This window comes from Jaculus jaculus, chromosome 4 (genome assembly GCF_020740685.1).
Source record: "Jaculus jaculus isolate mJacJac1 chromosome 4, mJacJac1.mat.Y.cur, whole genome shotgun sequence".
NCBI lineage: Eukaryota > Metazoa > Chordata > Mammalia > Rodentia > Dipodidae > Jaculus > Jaculus jaculus.
The window spans coordinates 2,452,503-2,471,106 of record NC_059105.1 but is presented as its reverse complement, the minus strand read 5'-3'; the positions used below and the strand labels follow the sequence as shown (position 1 = coordinate 2,471,106).

At 45.5% G+C, this 18,604-nt stretch overlaps 1 protein-coding gene across 7 annotated transcripts in view; it reads right to left on the bottom strand.

The window, feature by feature from the left end:
• Hdac4 (histone deacetylase 4) overlaps positions 1–18,604 on the bottom strand; it is a 303,466-nt gene that overhangs the window by 131,592 nt on the left and 153,270 nt on the right. The window lies entirely within an intron of this gene.

Sequence of the window (18,604 nt, the reverse complement as noted above, 5' to 3'; positions counted from 1 at the left end):
TTTATAAGTGAATTACAATTATTTAATGTGTGTGCATGTGCACTGTACAAAGGGAATGAGATAAAGAGAAGATAGAATACTTTTTAAAGTAAAAATTTAAAAATATTCTGTATTAAATGCATACAACAAAAGTAACACTACTGCAGCTTCATATGTAGGTGAGTTTTTCTACAGCCTTTCTCTTTGCTTCATTTCATTGTTTGTATCAATATCAATGAGATAACTTTATGTTAACAATTCAGCACATAAGAAATAATGCTTAGAAAATAAAACCATGGTAAAAGAGGCTAATGTGTGTTATTTTCATTTTAGCTGAAAGTAAAATATAAGGAAATAAATACAAACATAATGAATGTATGAGGTATTTATGGATGGGGACTTAAGACATCCTTACTATTGACCTGGGAAGACCATACCCCTCCTTCCTCTGCACCTTGTCTGTGGACTGCCCTGCCAGTGGCCATGGGAATATATATATATATTGACTTGTTTACTGTGTATAAGGATTCCACAAGAGGCAGAGGTACAACTGTGCCCTACCTGGCAGATGGGGACTGTAAGACATATGGTTTAACTAACTTGCTCTGGGACTTGCAGTCAGTAAACTCCAAATCCTGAAAGGGACCAAGCATGCCTTAACTGGCAGCAGCTCCAAAAAGAAGACTGTGGGGCTGAAGAGGTGGCTTAACAGATAAGGTGTTTGCCTGCGGCACTTAAGGACCCAGGTTCCATTCCTCAGTATCCATATAAACCAGATGTACAAGGCAGTGCATGCATCTGGAGTTTGGGTGCAGAGGATAGAGGCCCTGGAGTGCCCATTCTCCAGCCTCCCCAATATAAATTATATTTTAAGAAAGAAAAAAAAAAGATGTGTGGCCAAAGGAAAGCCAGAACTCACAGCTCACCCTGGGCAGCAGAGTCATGAAGGAGGCTGGGGACCCTCTGCTGAGTGGGTCAGAGAGCTCTTGCTCCAAAGCTAACTTTCTAAAACATCATGCTCTCTGGCTTGGCAAAAATGGCAGGGAGCATGTGGTAGGAACCACGCTAAATCTTTCACCAGAGGGTCTGTCTGGCCCAGGGCCCTCTTTGCAGCTCAGTCTTGGGTACTTAAGTAACCAGAGGCTTGTCCTTCCTTTAAGTACTGCTGCTTAAGGACGTGTAGCCCAAGGCCTGCATGGATAACCTCTTTATTCTAAAAAGCTTTTGGATCTAAAATCTGCCCTAAGGCATAGCCAGATCCCACAAACTACCAACCCTGGGAAAACCAGGAACAGTAAGAAAACACTGCACAACCTTAACCACAATGCAGAGATGAGAAGGAGAAGCCCTGAATGGGCTTCTCACTACTAAAAATAAGGTGTGCTTACCTCCACCACTGTCAACATTTTACCCAAGTCAGATTTGCCTCCATCCAGTGGGCCTTCTCAAACAAAGTACAAGGTCCCACAATGTTTCCTTCTATGCAGAAAAGGCCTAAGAACACCGCACACAAACTATAGCCAGTATTGTCACACTTAGCTAAGCCAAGCAGAGTGATATGCCTGGTCTCAAGCTTACCATACCCAGCAGGGCCAGAATGCAATGCTACAGGCAGCGATGGCAATGAGGCAGGAGCCTCCAGGTACAGCAGAGGACAGCTGCGGCATGGACATCTGAGAGCTCACTCTGCTCTGGCTGTCTCACAAGGCCTGCAGGCAGGGGGCCTCCCTTCCGCAAGTTTTCAGTACGGAACTGAGACACAAGAAGACACAATGGCCTAGACACACCACAGAGGTCAATGGCAGGGCACAAACCCTGAGGCTGAGTGTGAGTTTAGATCTAGACCCATGACCCCACAGACATCCTGTGTAGATTATGCTAACAACAGGAGCCTCCTCGCCACAGAGCAGTGTGAGTTTCTGCATGAAATGCAGGGCACAGGGCTGGCACTAGCATAGGATAGGGCTCCATCCCAGAACAAGGACACATCCTGGGACAGGTGTCATTCATCTTGGGCATCCAGGAAGACAGCACAAGAGACCTCAGTGAAACTGTATCCATAGGCCTCAAGTGCTCCTGACACTTGCTACCCAGAAAGTGGGCCTAGAAAAGGCCATCCAGGTGACCAGGTTGGCAAGAGGAAGCCTGGCAGCCAGAATACTTGGACATGAGTCCAGAAAGACAAAGGGTTCTGTGTTGACTGTTTCCAAGTGAACAAGCTCATCGAAGCAAGGCATACTGATGAGGAGGGGACGGGGCAGGCCCACAGGGCCTGCATGACAAGCCAGATGCTGTCCATGCTCACATCTAGCTGTGCTGCTCGGTTCAGAGAGCCAGACCAGTTCCATTCACCCTCACCAAGTGTACAGCAAGAGCAGCTCAAATCTCCAGGCCACAACCATGGAGGCAGGAAAACACTGCCTAGACTATGGAAGATTCTGGGGTGGAGTGAAGACCTCTGGCAAATAGCTGGAACAGGAGACATCTGTCACAGACTGCTACTATGTGGCCTCGGGACAAAGGGCTCTTGGACCCACAACATTGACACTGCTGTCAACTTTACACTGACCTGAGGTCTCTTGTCTCAGGAAAGGCAATGACATGACTCCTGATGTTGTTCATGAAGGGGCTGAGTAAGGCCCAGGCCCTTCATGAGGGAGCTGTCCACTATTGTTAGCCAGGACCTGATTAGCATGATTGCTGCCTTTGTCTTCCAGGGCAGACTCGCCTGAGTGTGTTCCAGGTTTGCTACCCCATCCTCAACATTTGCAGGCCCAAAGCTTCTTGGGTCCCTGTGACCCACACCATGGCCAACCTTCCACAGCCTGGGGACATGGACATACCCATTCCTCTCCTTCCTTGCCTACACCTCATCTTCCCATCAGGCCTACCTACCCACTTGGTCATCCTCTCACCTGGCCACCCCACATGTCAGGAAGTGGCATGGAAGGACAGGTTTAAGTCCAGGGATTCAAGTGCCAGAGTCGGGGCTGAGAACAGCTAGAACTCTGGAGCGGCTAAACTGAATAAACAATAGATAAAACTCTTCCAAACACATACACTTGCAGGCACCAAGAGCACAGCCAAGCACAAAACACAAAATTAAGTCAAGACAGTTTCACAGTGAAACTGCAGAGGCCCCAAAGACAAGAGTCAGAGATGCCGAGATGTAAGTGAGCAGCTCCTATGGCAAGGCTGTGGACAGTGGTATACCAGTTCACTGTCAGTGAGTACTCCGGAGTGACTTGGTTTGTCTAGTTTTTAAAATTCACTTTGTTTACTTTCTTCTCTAAATCCCTTTTTATATTTCAGGCCCGTGCTTACTTCCCAGGTGGATTCTCAGGCCACATGAGTGTATGCATTTTCCATTCATGAATGCTCCCTTTCCCTTGTATACTTCTGAATAAAACTATAATGGTTCATAAAAATAATCCACGTTGTGTGGAACTTTTTATTTTATTTTTTTCTTTTTAACTCTGGTGCCCTCTGAGAATGTAGTCTTGAAGTTCATCCACTCACGGACATGCTGGAAAAGAGGACAGAGAAGGGTGAAAGTATCACATGCTCCTTGTCAACAGCCTGACCCAGTAGCTCCCAAATCAGCCCACATAGTGAAGAGGATCTTCCTAGGCCACCTTTGATGCTTGCATTCTAAATGACATAGTCCCTGGTTTGGCAAACCAGAGATAAGCAGGAAAAGTAGTTTTAAAGAATTCCATGTTGTGTCCCTGGTGAATCCCATACCCCACGGCAGCTCACTTAAAGCTCATGTTAATAGATGCTCCTTGGCCATACTGAAGACTTGGCAGCCACTGACACACACTTGCATGTTAGCTGTAGACCTGGGCCCTCTGGAAAGGACCAGTAGAGCACTCTTCCACGTTCAGCACAAATGCTGGGGCAGAGCTGGACACTGCAGACAGAAAAACGGTCCCCAGGTGCAGCAGCCCATCCATGCCCTCAATGAGCACCCGTGACCTGCTTCACACTTCACTTCTCTGGGATAGACATTCCTTGTATTCTAAACAAAATTTAGGGCAAGACACTTTATTCATTTTTTTCCCAGTCTCAGTGAAAAGAAAAAAAAAAAAAAAACCAGTTACCTTAAGGTGAGTCAACTGTTAGCTGGCAGGATATTCTAAGAGTGGCAACACACTCCCATAACCACAGCTGAGGCAAGAGGATAGCAAGTTCATGGGTAGTCAAGCTATAGTATAAGACTATGTCTCAAAATAAAAAATAAATAGGTAAATAGCAGTCTAAATACACTCTCTTATATAGAGAATCACAATAACTAAAATTAATGCTTCAAGTGGCAACATGATAACATGAGAAAGGGAAGAGATGACAAAAAAAAGGTACAGTGTGCTGATAGTCTGGTTTCTCACATGAGTTATCAATCTAAGAAAAATATGGACTTCCAATTACTAGAAAGAAATTGAATTTCACTCACTAGTTGAAAGAGACAACAGGAACGTCTGTGTGTGAGGCAACAAAAACAGAAGCAATGGAACAAAACTGGAAGGACACCTTAGAAACAAATGACAGCTATGTTACCAAACACTGGCCAACCCAGAGACAGTGCTCCACCTCTCAATACACAACCCTAACCCTCTTGCATTCACCTGAAATGAAGCAGAGAGCTCTGGCCAGGGGCTGCCACCATGTTCTTGGAAGTCTCAGCTTCAGGATGGGCCAAAGCAAACTTCTCTACTTAGAAATTACCCAGTCTTCTTGTTCTGCTACTGCAAGAGAATGCACTGGAGACGTGTGCTATTACAGAGCAGTCCACACAACCTAAACCAGAAGCAGAACTAATGAAACAGGCAGCAATGAAACCTAGCCACAGGAAACTGAAACATGGTTCTAAGTACTTCAAACTTTAGAGTATTTAGATATAAGTAAAAAAAAATCTAGAACGTGGTCAACAGGAGTGGGTCTAGTTTCATTTTTCTACATGTGGTCATCCAATTTGTCCAACAACACTTGTTGAACATGGTGTCTTTTTTAAACTGACAACTTCCATAATTATAGACAATAAACCAGGGTAATTCCCCAATCTTGCCCCTTCACAATTCTTCTCTCTATCATATATGCCCTCCCTCTCTCAACTAGTCTCTCTTGTATTTTAATGTCATCATCTTTTCCTCCTCTTATGACGGTCTTGTGTAGGTAGTGTCAGGCACTGGGAGGTCATGAATATCCAGGCCATTTTGTGTCTGGGGGGAGCATATTGTAAGGAGTCCTACCCTTCCTTTGGCTCTTACATTCTTTCCGCGACCTCTTCCACAATAGACCCTGAGCCTTGAAAGGTATGATAGAGATACTGCATTACTGAGCACTCCTGTCACTTCTTTCCAGCACCATGATGCCTTCTGAATCATCCCAAGGTCAATGCCATCTGAAAAGAGAAACTTCTCTAACCAAAAGTGAGAGCAGCATTAGTATTTGGGTATGAACATTATGAGAAGTGCTTACTGGGCAGTTTGGTGAGCATATACATGCATTTAGCCAGACACCAGCAGGCATTACATCCCTAGATCTCATGACCCCTCTCCCCAATAGGTTTTCAATATCAGGCATGTATTCCCTCCCATGGACTGGGCCTCTAGTCTGATTAGAGAACAGGTGGCTTACCCACATAACAGATAAGCCACTATTGCACCCATTCGCTCATTTGGCCTGGCTGGCCAAACTAAGGCTTGCAGTGTCCACTGTGGTGATCCTTCTCTGTCCCATTGAAATGTGTGCAGCACAGCTTTTTCCACCTTTCTGTCAGCTGAACTACACAGAGGAGGTTTTCAGCTCAGCGCCAGCAGGATTTCTCAGTGACCTGCAGCCCAAGCATGTGCCATCTTCAGCAACAGGGTCTTACCAGAAGATGGTGTCTTTTTTTCCAGCAATATTGTTTGGCATTTTTGTCAAAGATCAAGCAGCTATAGTTACTTGAACTAAGGGCTGGGTCTTCAATTCTGTTCCACTGGTCTATATGTCTGCTTTTATGCAAGTACCTTGCTGTCTTTGTTACTATGTGTGGTGATTTGATTCAGGTGTCCCCCCATAAACTGAAGTGTTCTGAATACTAGGTTCCCAGCTCATGAAGATTTAGGAATTAACACCTCCTGAAGGGAATGTATTATTGGGGGCGGGCTTATGGACCTTACAGCCAGTTTCCCATTGCCAGTATTTGGCACACTCTCCTGTTGGTATGGTCCACCCCCTACTCATGTCGTCGTTTTCCCTGCCATCATGGAATTTCCCCCTCAAGCCTATAAGACAAAATAAACCTCTGATTTCCCCACAAGCTGCTCTTGGTTTCAGAATTTCAGGTCCGATGTTGGTTGGGTGATTTTCACCAGCAATGCCAACCTGACTACAACAGTTAAAAAGTGGAACTGAGGAGTGGGATAGCTGCTAGACACCTGACTATGTGGCTTTGGCCTTTTGGAGCTGATTTTGAAGAGGACTGTGGGAGAATTTGAAACCTTTGTCTAAGAGACGCCTTGTAGCATGTACTGACGTACTTACAACAATGCTGTCGGAACAGCTTGAAGGACTATCTGTATCTGGTCAGAGTTCAAAGCCCCCCCCCCCCTGCTGTAGACATGAAGGACACAGCTGTGCTGTAAGGAAGACAGCCTGCCTGGTATTTTTATATCAAATCAGCCAGTGGCTGTTTTATATATGTTGGTGGAACTAGAGGTGGAACAAGGGTCTGGTCTCCTACATGCCAGGTAAGTGCTCTACAACTAAGCTGCATCTCCACATTGTACCAAGTCTGTATGTATAAAGTCTTCCATGCAGTCTGAGCTTAGCCATAGATAGTCAGCCATTCTCAACCACCCAGGCTGCTCTACACAGCACTGAGGCAGGGTTCAATTTCCCCTGCCACCTATTTCAGAGTTACCCTCAAAGCTCTGTAGAAAACCCATCAAACGTTCCTATTCTCTTCTTTCACCAAGAACTAAAACCAGCCCATAGATGTGCAATTTTTTTTTCTTTTCAAAATATTTATTAACATTTTCCATAATTATAAAACTTATCCCATGGAAATACCCCTCCACTTTCCCCTTTGAAATTCCATTCTGGATCATATCCCATCCCCATCTCAATCATTATACGTACATGTATATAAAACCAACCTATTAAGTACCCTCCTCCCTTTTTTTCTCTTCCCTTTATATCTCCTTTTTAACTTACTGGCTCCTGCTACTGAGTTTTTTCCTTCTCGCGCATAAGTCCAATCATCTGTAGCTAGGATCCACATATGAGGGAGAACATGTGGCGCTTACCTTTCTGGGCCTGGGTTACCTGACTTAGTATAATCCTTTCCAGATCCATCCATTTTTCTGCAAATTTCATAACTTCATTTTTCTTTACCGCTGAGTAGAACTCCATCGTGTGAATGTGCCACATCTTCATTATCCATTCATCAGTTGAGGGACAACTAGGCTGGTTACATTTACCAGCTATTATAAATTAAGCAGCAATAAACATGGTTGAGCACGTATTTCTAAGGAAATGAGATGAGTCCTTAGGATATATGCCTAGGAGTGCTATAGCTGGGTCATATGGTAGATCAATCTTTAGCTGTTTTAGGAACCTCCACAATGATTTCCACAACGGCTGGACCAGATTACATTCCCACCAGCAGAGTAGACGCATTCCTCTTTTTCCACATCCCAGCCAACATTTATGATCATTTGATTTCATGATGGTGGCCAATCTGACAGGAGTGAGATGGAATCTCAATGTAGTTTTAATCTGAATTTCCCTGATGACTAGTAACGTAGAACATTTTTTTAGATGCTTATATACCATTCGTATTTCTTCCTTTCAGAACGCTCTATTTAGTTCCATAGCCCATGTTTTGATTGGCTTGTTTGATTCCTTATTATTTAACTTTTTGAGTTCTTTGGACATCCTAGATATTAATCCTCTATCAGATATATAGCTGGTGAAGATTTTTTTCCCATTCTCTAGGTTGCCTCTTTGCTTTTTTCACTGTGTCCTTTGCAGTGCAAAATCTGTGTAATTTCATGAGGTCCCAGTGATTAATCTGTGGTTTTATTGCCTGAGCAATTGGAGTTGTATTCAGAAAGTCTTTGCCAAGACCAATATGTTGAAGGGTTTCCCCTACTTTTTCCTCTAGGAGTTTCAGAATTTCAGGTCTGATGTTAAGGCCTTTAATCAATTTGGACTTAATTCTTGTTCATGGAGAGAGAAAACAATCTATTTTCATCCTTCTACAGATATATATCCAGATTTCCCAACACCATTTGCTGAAGAGGCTGTCTTTTCTCCAATGAGTATTTTTGTCATTTTTATGACTATCAGGTGGCTATAGCTACCTGGACTTACATCAGGGTCCTCTATTCTGTTCCACTGATCTACATGTCTGTTTTTGTGCCAGTACCATGCTGTTTTTGTTACTATGGCTCTGTAGTACATGTTGAAATCAGGTATGGTGATACCACAAGGCTTACTTTTGTTGCTCAGTATTATTTTAAATATTCGAGGTTTTTTGTGATTCCAAATGAATTTTTGGATTGTTTTTCTATTTCCATGAAGAATGCCTTTGGAAATTTGATAGGAAATGCAACAAATGTATAGGTTGCTTTTGGTAAGATTGCCATTTTCACAATAGTGATTCTTCAAATCCAGGAACAAGGGATGTTTCTCCACTTTCTAGTGTCTTCTTCAATTTCTCGCTTTTTCTTTATTATTTTGTCTTTATTATTTCTATTTCCTTATTTATGTCTTGTATTGCCTTCTTTATTTCATTAAATTGGTGACCTGCATCTTCTTTGATTCCTTTGATTTCCTCTTTGACTCCTTTGATTTGTTCTCTGACTTCCTTGAACATATTTACAATCATTCTTTTGAAATATTTCTCAGGCATTTCCTCTAACTCGTTCTCACTTGAGGTCATTTCTGACGCATTAATACTTTTAGTGGATTTATATCATCTTGCTTTTTAGTGTTTCTTGTGTTATAATGTATATATTTTTGCATCTTGGATTAAGTTAATGCTTGGATTTTCTAGCTAGCTGGGCAATCTTAGCTGTATCAATTGATTTGATGTTATATATCTTCAGGATAGGAGCTTGTTAGGTGTGGCTCTTAAGGCTCTCAGAGTATCTATAAAGGTGTTCCTAGGGGTTGAATTTCCCTGCTATGGGAGTATTCAAGTAGGCTGAGTGGAATAAAATATAGGTAGATTCTAAAATTGAACTAAACACTGTACACATTCAATCAAAATCAGCACCAAACATTTATGCAAGAGTAGTTAAAATAACAACCAGATCCTCTATCAACAAAGCGGTTAAGATTTCTGGTCTGTTGAGGGATCCAAGTCAGTTTGTGACCAAGTGAGACCTGGTACAATCAATCCCAGTTACCTTTTTGGATGGTTTGGTTTTGGTCTCAGTCAAGTTGCTGGTTGAGTTGTTGGGCTGCTGTCCTGATTTCTGGAGCTGGGCACTGGCTTTTCCTGTGGGGCAAATCAAGGCTGGCAACTGTGACCCTGCAGATCGGCACCCCTGCTGCTGGAACTGCTGCTGAAGCTGCTGCGGCTGGATCTGTCTCCGCTGCTGCTAAAGCTGCCGCTGCTGGGTCTGTCGCTGCTGCTGCTGAAGCTGTTGCTGCTGCTGTAGCTGCCACTGCTGGTTCCGCCACTGCTGCCTCTGAAGGTGCTGCTGCTGGAACTGCTGCTGCTGCCTGTGAAGCTGTCACTACTGGAGCCGCCACTGCTGGGGCCACAATTGCCGGTGCCAGAGCCGCTGTGTTCCCTGCTCCTGCTTGGGTCCTGCTGTCCACTCAAGTCAGCGTGGCCGGGTCCCAGGACCGCTGCTCTGTTTGCTGGAGGTGGGCTCAGGTGGTGGAGGAGGCGAGGGAGCCGCAGCTGCTCTAGTTCTCTCGCTGTTCCACGTGTTCTTCTACCTTGTGATCTGCCTCTCCCCCTTCACGTTTCTTGAGTTGTGGAGAGCTCCAGTGTGAGTGGAAGCTCTCCTCACCTGGCTTTTCCTGCGGCTCAAGCCCAGCCTGGCGGCTTTCTGGTACGCTGCTGCTGCTGCTGCTGCCACGGTTGGCGGAGCTGCCGGGGCCGCTTTTGCCGGCCTGTGCAGGCTCTGGATGCTCTGCATCTCTTCTACTTCTCCCCTGCCATTTCAATTTCCTATTCACCTCACGTTTTAGTAAAAGTATGCATTTTGCTGAGTTTTTATGGTCTTTTTGCCTCCTAGGTTGCTTTGGCATGGTATCTATGCCGCCATCTTAACCGGAAGTTGTGATCTGATCGATGTGCAGTTTTTATAGGCACAAATAAGTAAGAGTTGTGGGTAACAACCAGGTGTGTTTCTGGTAACTCGGCTTTCAGGAAGTACACACTGTAGTTTCTGAAAACTAGAAACAAAATTTGGCCTAACCGCGCCAAAAACCAATAAAATGTACCCTAAGTTCTCGTAAGAGCAGCCCCAAATGACTGAGTGGGCCTCCGGAAATAGCCAAAGGTCAGAACCATCCCCTACGATCCTGCTGAATGATGTAAGAAAAAAAAAAAAAACCTTATGGGATGGAATTCTAACACTAAAATGATAAACAGGCGTATTCAAACTGGCATTTTATCACTGAGCATTTAACCATGTCCACAGTAGCTCAGTAATGCTCTGATGAGTGCAAAATTGCAGCTATGCCCAGGTCCTCTCTTGTAGGTATTGCGATGTGGAGTGTGGCGCAGCACATCACCAGGAATCCTTCCCCCAGCACTGCAGCCGGCCTCTCCTACCTGCTCCCGCCAGCATGAACCCTAGGTCCTCTTTGAAAGCCCTCTGATTTTACTAAACACGATGGATCAACATACATCATTGGACAATTTAAATAGCTACAGTGGTCTGGGAAGGTTACCAAATTTTTGCCATTCCGGTTATGTAAGGTCAAGTTTACGTAAGAACACAGAATTACAGAATTTCCTTCTTAGCAACCTCCAAACATTTGGTTATATATTTCACCTAACAGCTGGGCCACAGGAGGAGCCACTATTACCTACACTAACAGTTGAAGTATTTAAAAATAGACACTACTTGCTCTTGGTGGAAGGAGGAGGGCAGCAGCAGGAATGAAGCTGTACTGCTGGCGTGGGCAGGCTGCTCCAGCAACCTTCCCTTTGGGCAACCATGAGCACCCCACTTGGAAATCAGCATAAGCCCACATGACTGCACTGGCCAACCAGGAATGCAGCAACATTTAGGGTCTACCCAGAGAGGCGAAGTGTCTCACAAAGGTAGTGGGAAATTGTGTTGGGGGGGGGGGTGCGTGTACTAAAATGTCAGTATATAAAAGAATCCCCTGTGAATCAGGTACCTGGCTTATATGTGACCTTGGGAAAGTTCCTTGACCTGCCGGCTTGATTCCTCCCTGTACCTAACTACTGTGTAACTCCTTAAAGGGTGGCAGCCAGTGAACATGCGGCCCTCACATGAAAGGCGACAGCACTTGCACAGGGACCAGCTGCCGTTGGTCATTACCGTTACTAGGCAGCCAGAGCTGCGCACTGAACACAGGGGGACATTCAGTCTCCCTGGGTCCAGTCCTGGAGGATCCCCTCACTCAAAGCTTTTCCAGAAGGCATTGGAAACAAAGGCTCTTCAATAGTCCTGCCTGGAGCCCCACTTGCTACCAAGGTTCATTTCTGCGCTATCTACTTCTCATAAACCCTCCAATCAGCCCAGAACCCTAAATTCATCATGGAGTCTCTTTCTCTACTCTGTAAAATTAAACCATTAGACTGTGAGTTCCATGCAAAAGCCTACTGCTTCTCCATCACCAAGAAAGCGTAACTGCAAACACAAGCTATCACACTATCACATAGAAAAATGTGGCTTCGGGCTGGAGATATGCCTTAGCAGTTAAGCGCTTGCCTGTGAAGCCTAAGGACCCCGATTCGAGGCTTGGTTCCCCAGGTCCCATGTTAGCCAAATACACAGGGGGAGCACGCGTCTGGAGTTTGTTTGCAGAGGCTGGAAGCCCTGGCGCGCCCATTCTCTCTCCCTCCCTCTATCTATCTTTCTCTCTGTGTCTGTCACTCTCAAATAAATTAAAAAAAAAAAAGATGTGAAAAAAAATAAAAATGTGGCTTCTTAGGTTGGATAGGTGGCTCAGCAGTTAAAGGCACTTGCTTGTAAAGCTTGATGACACAGGTTCAATGCCACAGTACCTACATAAAACCAGATGCAGGAAGTGGTGCATATATCTGGAGCTCATTTACAATGGCAAAAGGCCCTGGTACACCAACTCTTACCTCTTTTTCCCCCACCCTACCCCCGCTTGCAAAGAAATAGATATTTTTAAAACATATGGCTTCTACAACATTTAAACCCTAAGTTACTCATTGATCTTAGGGCCCAGACAACTGGTACAGCTCCTAATAAAAGTCATTAATGGACTGAGAAGATGTCTTAGTGGTTAAGGCGTTTGCCTGCAAAGCCAAAGGACCTTGGTTCGATTCCCCAGGACCCAGGTAAGCCAGATGTGCAAGGTAGCACATGCATCTGGAGTTTGTTTGCAGTGGCTGGAGGCTCTGATGTGCCCATTCTCCCTCCCTCCCTCCTGCCTCCCTCCTTCCCCCCCTCTCCCTCTTTCTCTCTTGTTCTCGCAAATAAATAAAATAATATTTAAAAAAATTTAAAAATCATTAATGATAACCATTCATTATTCTCAGTACACCTAGAAAGATCAGATTGCTCTTTGCTGTACTTGCCAGCCCTGAAACATTAATTCTATGTACATCCTCTGCCTTGATTCTCCCTTCCTCCAGGCACACAGCCCAGTGTCAGTGGTTTTGTGACCCATACATGCATCCCAAGAGCTAGGGACAGTGTATGGCTGCCAAAGAGCCCTAAAAAACATGAATATGTGAGTGAAGGAATGAAGGAGTATTTGTTTCATGGACAGCCTAAGGATTAGTTTGCCATATTTTCAGAATTTCAAAACACCTAAGTTTCATTTTTTTAAAGAATTATAAAAAATTTCAGTAGTTCTACTGAGAAGCATGAATACTTTGCAAAGCAACACACTTTACAAATGAGAAACTATGAATTAGAGCTGACCAGAAGCTGCTCCATTCCCACCGAGGGAAGAGCATGACTTTAACTACTAATACCAAGAAAAAGTGTAAGATTAAATAAGCCAAATGCTCACTCCAAGGAGTGAGAACATGAATAGCCAAACAGAGGCCGGGAGGCTAGACAGATAAGGGGTTTGCCTGCAAACCTGCAAAACTAAAGGACCCAGATTTGATTCCCCAGTACCCACATAAGCTTACCACATGCACAAAGTGGCACATGAGTCTGGAGTTTATCTGCAGTGACTAGAGGGCTTAGTGTACCCCTTCTCTCACCCCGCCTCTCTCTAAAATAAATTTAAAAAAACAAAAAACAACCCTCCCCTACTCAGGAAAGAAAAAGAATAGCCAAATAGGCTGGTGATGGTAGTATACACCTTTAATCCCAACACTGGGAAAGCTGAGGTAGGAGGATGACTGAGTTCAAGGCCAGCCTGATACTACATAGTGAATTCCAGGTCAGCCTGGGCTAGAGTGAAACCTTACCTGGAAAATCAAAAAATTAATAGCCAGCCAGGTGTGGTGGCGCATGCCTTTAATCTCAGCACTCAAGAGGCAGAGGCAGGAGGATCGCCATGTGTTCGAGGCCACCCTAAGATGACATACTGAATTCCAAGAGTGAGACCCTACGTCGAAAAACAAACAAACAAACAAAAAAAGCCAAGTAGATGCAGAGAAGGCAGAACAGGAAAGACGGGGGTGGGGAAGTAAGAATGTGGGTGCAGGCCTAAGCAGCCATAAGGCAAAGGTAGGCTCTTGCAAGACACAACCTGGTGAAGCTGGAGACAGTGTCATGGAGCAACCCCTTCCCCCTCATCTGTATTTCAAACAGGCCTTCCTCTCAGCCATGAGGGGCAGTCCATCTAGAAACAAGAGGAGGAAGAGCGCATGTGGGGTCAGGGCTGCCAGAGAAGAGAAGACCTGGGATTGCAGGACACGGCCCTGGCTGCTGTTGGACGGCAGGAAGTGCTCAGAAGCTTTCATGGCTGAAGCTGGCAGCCCCCCGTGGAGCACTGCCTCCAACCTAGCAGGGCTGCTCAGCTTCTGCCATGCTCTAGCTACACATCTGGCCCATTAACCATGACATCCCTCAGTCTGCCTACTGGCAGTGCTGACTCCATATGGCTGTTGGGAGTCACTTGCTGGGAACACAGGTCTGAGCTGGTACATGATGCTATGCCATGTTGCTGTGTGGTCCACAAAGAAAATCTCCTTTAAAGACAAAACGGGGCTCTCTAGAGACCACCTAAGATGGAGCAAGGTTTACAAAGACCTCCCCTATGTCCTAGCCGGACACACACAAGACACCCTGGCAAACTATATATTCTAAAGCCTTTAAGTGTATGATGAAAATGGTATTTAAAAGATTTTGGGGAGGTAATATGATGGAGAATGGAATTTCAAACGGGAAAGTGTGGGGGTGGGGAGGGAGGGAATTACCATGGGATATATTTTATAATCATGGAAAATGTTAATAAAAATTAAAAAAAAAAAAAAAGATTTTGAAGCCGGGCGTGACGGCGCATGCCTTTAATCCCAGCACTCGGAGGCAGAGGTAAGAGGATTGCCATGAGTTCGAGGTTACCCTGAGACTACATAGTGAATTCCAGGTCAGCCTGGGCTAGAGTGAGACCCTACCTCGAAAAATCAAAAAACCAAAAAAAATAAAAATAAAAAAAATAAAAGATTTTGGCTGGGTGTGATTGCACATGCCTTTAATCCCAGGATTTGGGAGGCAGAGGTAGGAGGAGGATCACCATAAGTTCAAGGCTACCCTGAGACTACATAGTGAATTCCAGGTTGGCTTTGGCTAGAGTGAAACCCTACCTCAGGGGAAAAAAAATATGATGATGGTTTGGGGGTGGAGAGATGGCTTAGTGGTTTAAACGTTTGCCTGCAAAGCCTAAGGACCTAGGTTCAATTCCCCATGACCCATGTAAGCTAGATGCATGTGTATGGAATTCATTTGCAGTGGCTACAGGCCCTGGTGCACCCATCCTTCCTCTCTATCTGCCTACCCCAAGTAAGTAGGTAAATAAATAAATATTCTATGGTGTCACAGTGCATAAATTTGTCTCTACAGTAGTTCTGTCAGTGACACGCCTGTATCACAGTAGTGACAAGCAAGCGGTGGAAGACAGAGGCTCAGCCAGCCAAAGGGGTACATTCAGAGCCAGCAGCATTTCTGGTGAAGAATGACAATGAACACAGTCAGCCAACTTTAAAAGCCCATAAGAGCTGTAGGTGTGTAATTAAAAAGACACAATCAAGTCGGGCGTGGTGGCACATGCCTTTAATCCAAGCACTGGGGTTAGTATCACGTGAGTTCCAGGTCAGCCTAGACTAGACTGAGATCCCAACTCAAAACCAATCAACCAACACTAATGGAAACAAAACAATAAAGGAGATAAACAGTAGCAATCTTATTGTAGATTCAGAAAGGACACAGATAATGCTGAGACATGGTCTCCTCAGGGACAAATGAACTCCTTCACAAGCCAGCGGTATCCATAGGAACCACAGAGTGGCTTCTGCTGCAAAGCACTCGGAGGCACAAGGCTAACCATGGCAGGCGCCGGGAATGAGGCTCAGAAGGCCCAGGTCCTTAGCGTGCTGCTGTCAGAAGCCAGTTCCTGCAGCTGGAGAGCACGAGACAGGCAGCAGGGCGCGGCGGAGGCTGGAGGCTCCAAGTGAGACACCTTGGTCTTCTTGCCCCAGGATGCTGGTGTCCAGCACCCTGCTAAAGGGAAGCCACAGGGGTAGAGCAGGCCCTGGTGCCTCAGCGGCCAGCACCAGCCAGGGACCCAAAAAGGGCCCTATCAGTCTTTAGGTACCCATTTTTCTGAAAATGAGCTGACATTGGGCTCTCCCAACAGGATGACTACCATTCCAAAAGGCGGAGCCCACACACACAGACAACACCTCAATGGAAACACAAGAGCACAACTCATGCCCCAGAGAGAAAGGAAGACACGCATTAAGGACAGCAAAGAGAAACAGAAAGTGGCTACATAGTCAGAAAGGGTTCAAAGCATAATTCTTCCCTATCATACCAGCAGCTGAGGCTCAGACAGGACCAAAGGACTGTGAAGCAGAAGGCAGGCCACAGTCACTCAGAAAATAGCTTTGTATCAACATCCCAGCTGTGCCAGTCACCTTCCCTCAGATGAGTGCAGGGCTGCAGTGAGAGGTGGCAGGCACCAATGCTGCTGCCGATTACCTTGCCTCCACTGGACCTTCTCCTGTGTACCTGAGGATTTTGCTGGCTTCCCCCACCAAGAACTGAAGACTTGTTCTTAATCCAAATGTCCCTGCCGGGCTTCCCTACGGCAGCCATTTGTTAGGACAGTAACTGTAAGGAACATCACAAAACCTCTAGGCTCAGCAGGAAGAAAGGCCATCACCCACCCCAGGGGAATCAGTAAGCCAGAGTCAAGGTGGAACACATGAGAGAAACAAGGAGGCCAAATGCACAGAAACATAGGACTGTGCCTTGGATGGGCTCAGGATGGGGTCCTTCTAGGGCTTCCGTCAATGCTGAGCCAAAAGTGTGAAGGCAAGAATGGACCTCTCAGCAAGCAAGGAAAGAGGAAAGAAGCACGACTGAAACACACACGTGGTGCAGCACGTGAAAGAGGCTGCTCTTGGCCCTGCAGCAGCCCAGCCCCGGAATCACGCCTGAGTCCCCAGATCCCATCAGGAGAGGACACACCGGAAAGGACTGTTCACTGGTGGTGGGAAGCAAGTAGCAAGAGCAAAGATGGGCCACCATGAAGAGCCAAAGGTGGCAGGAGTGGGGTCAGGAGGGGCAGAGAGTCTAGATGGCAGCCTTCTGGGAATTCTGAGAGAGGGCTAAGTGCTCAGTTCCCAGGGGAAATTGCAAATGTAGCCCTGCTCAGCACTGTACAGAGTGAGCAAGTTGGTAATAAGGTGTGCCTGGGCAGCAAAGAGTAGCGTCTGGTCATCAATGATTCTTGCTACAAAACAGCAGGGCTAATTCATCGGGTCCTCAGGAATTTCTTGTACTCAAAATGCATAGCAAGGAATGGTCTACAAATAAGACATGATGAGCAGTGAGGAGGGTGATCTGAGCACTTGTCCCATTCCAGTCAGAATGTGTCTGCTCAAATGGAACACATTTCCACAGTGTGTCAAAAGAATAGGTAAGCTTAATTTCAAATGTCAGGAAATGTACAACATAAACTGGAACTGGCATACAAACACATCTAAAATGATTCCTCTCTCTTGTTATGAAAGCATGGTGTTAAAGACATGTCCACAATTTTCAGTGTTTTATAACTTGTGCTTACTATGTTTTTGAAATATTTGATATTTGGTTCAAAGAACCAAAATGATCTTTGAAAGTGTGCCCTCCCTTTCAGTGTCTTCACAGGTGCGTATCAACACATAGGCTTCACGATGGATGCCACTCCCACATTATGTAGACATATGACTCGTCTCTGCCTATTGTAGCTTAATTAAGATTACTCTGACCTTCAATGGTGTAAAAAAATGTGCAGAGAATACTGGGCAATAGACCATCCTTGTCTTTGACCAAGGGAACCTGGTTACCAGAAGGTGATGAGGAGCTCAATCTCATGGGACACCTTGCTGATTCACCACACCTGGAGCAGTGAGAATAAGGGTAACGGATGGACACAGTGAATACTGAGCTCCTTAGCTGGTACAACACAGGCCATCTTCAATATTAGTCAATGTGACATTAATAGGTGACGTTTACCAAGGAACTTCTAAAAAGCTGACATGTGCACTTAATCTTGGTGAGAACTCTATAGGGAGGCATTATCATCCTAAGAAAAGAAAAAATAAAACTAAGCCACTGAGCAACCTAATTCGCACAGCCAGGAGCAGCAGCACCTGAAGGCGGGTGTGCGAGGCCGCACAGAGCGCCCCGCCCTTCTGCACACTAAGCAGGGGCGTGGGTGCGCAGCTCATGGCAGAAAATTAATGTGAAACCCAGCTTTTTAAATATTGTCCATCTTTCCATAGCCCATCAGGCCATCCAAGAAGCTCTCTTATCTCATTTCACACTGGGCAAGCACTAGGAAACTACCCCTGAAGGCCACAGCTACCACCCTGAAAACAAAAGTAACAAGAGCAAATGAGCTGGAGAGAAAATAAAAGTTAAATCTGCTCCCACGGAAGCCAAACGGGAACAAGTGGCCATGCTCACAGAGTAGTCAAGGCCCCCATGCTCTGAACATTCAAGCGTGAGGTCAGCCCCTTGGCAGGTGGGACAGGGAGGCAGAGCCCAGGCTCAGCACACAGCTAGAATGCAGCAGGAGTGACCCTTGCTGACCTCAGGCGCATTACTGCCTGAGAAAGAGATCTCTTTTAAACATTCACCTGGCTCCAAACTCACTTCTACTTTCTTGTTTTCAAGAGAAACTGAGGAGGAGGGCAAGACAAGAACAAGTATAGTGGGCCCCAAAAGGCAGAGGAGACTGCACTGTCATGGTGGAGGTGGCAAGGCAAAGACCAGAA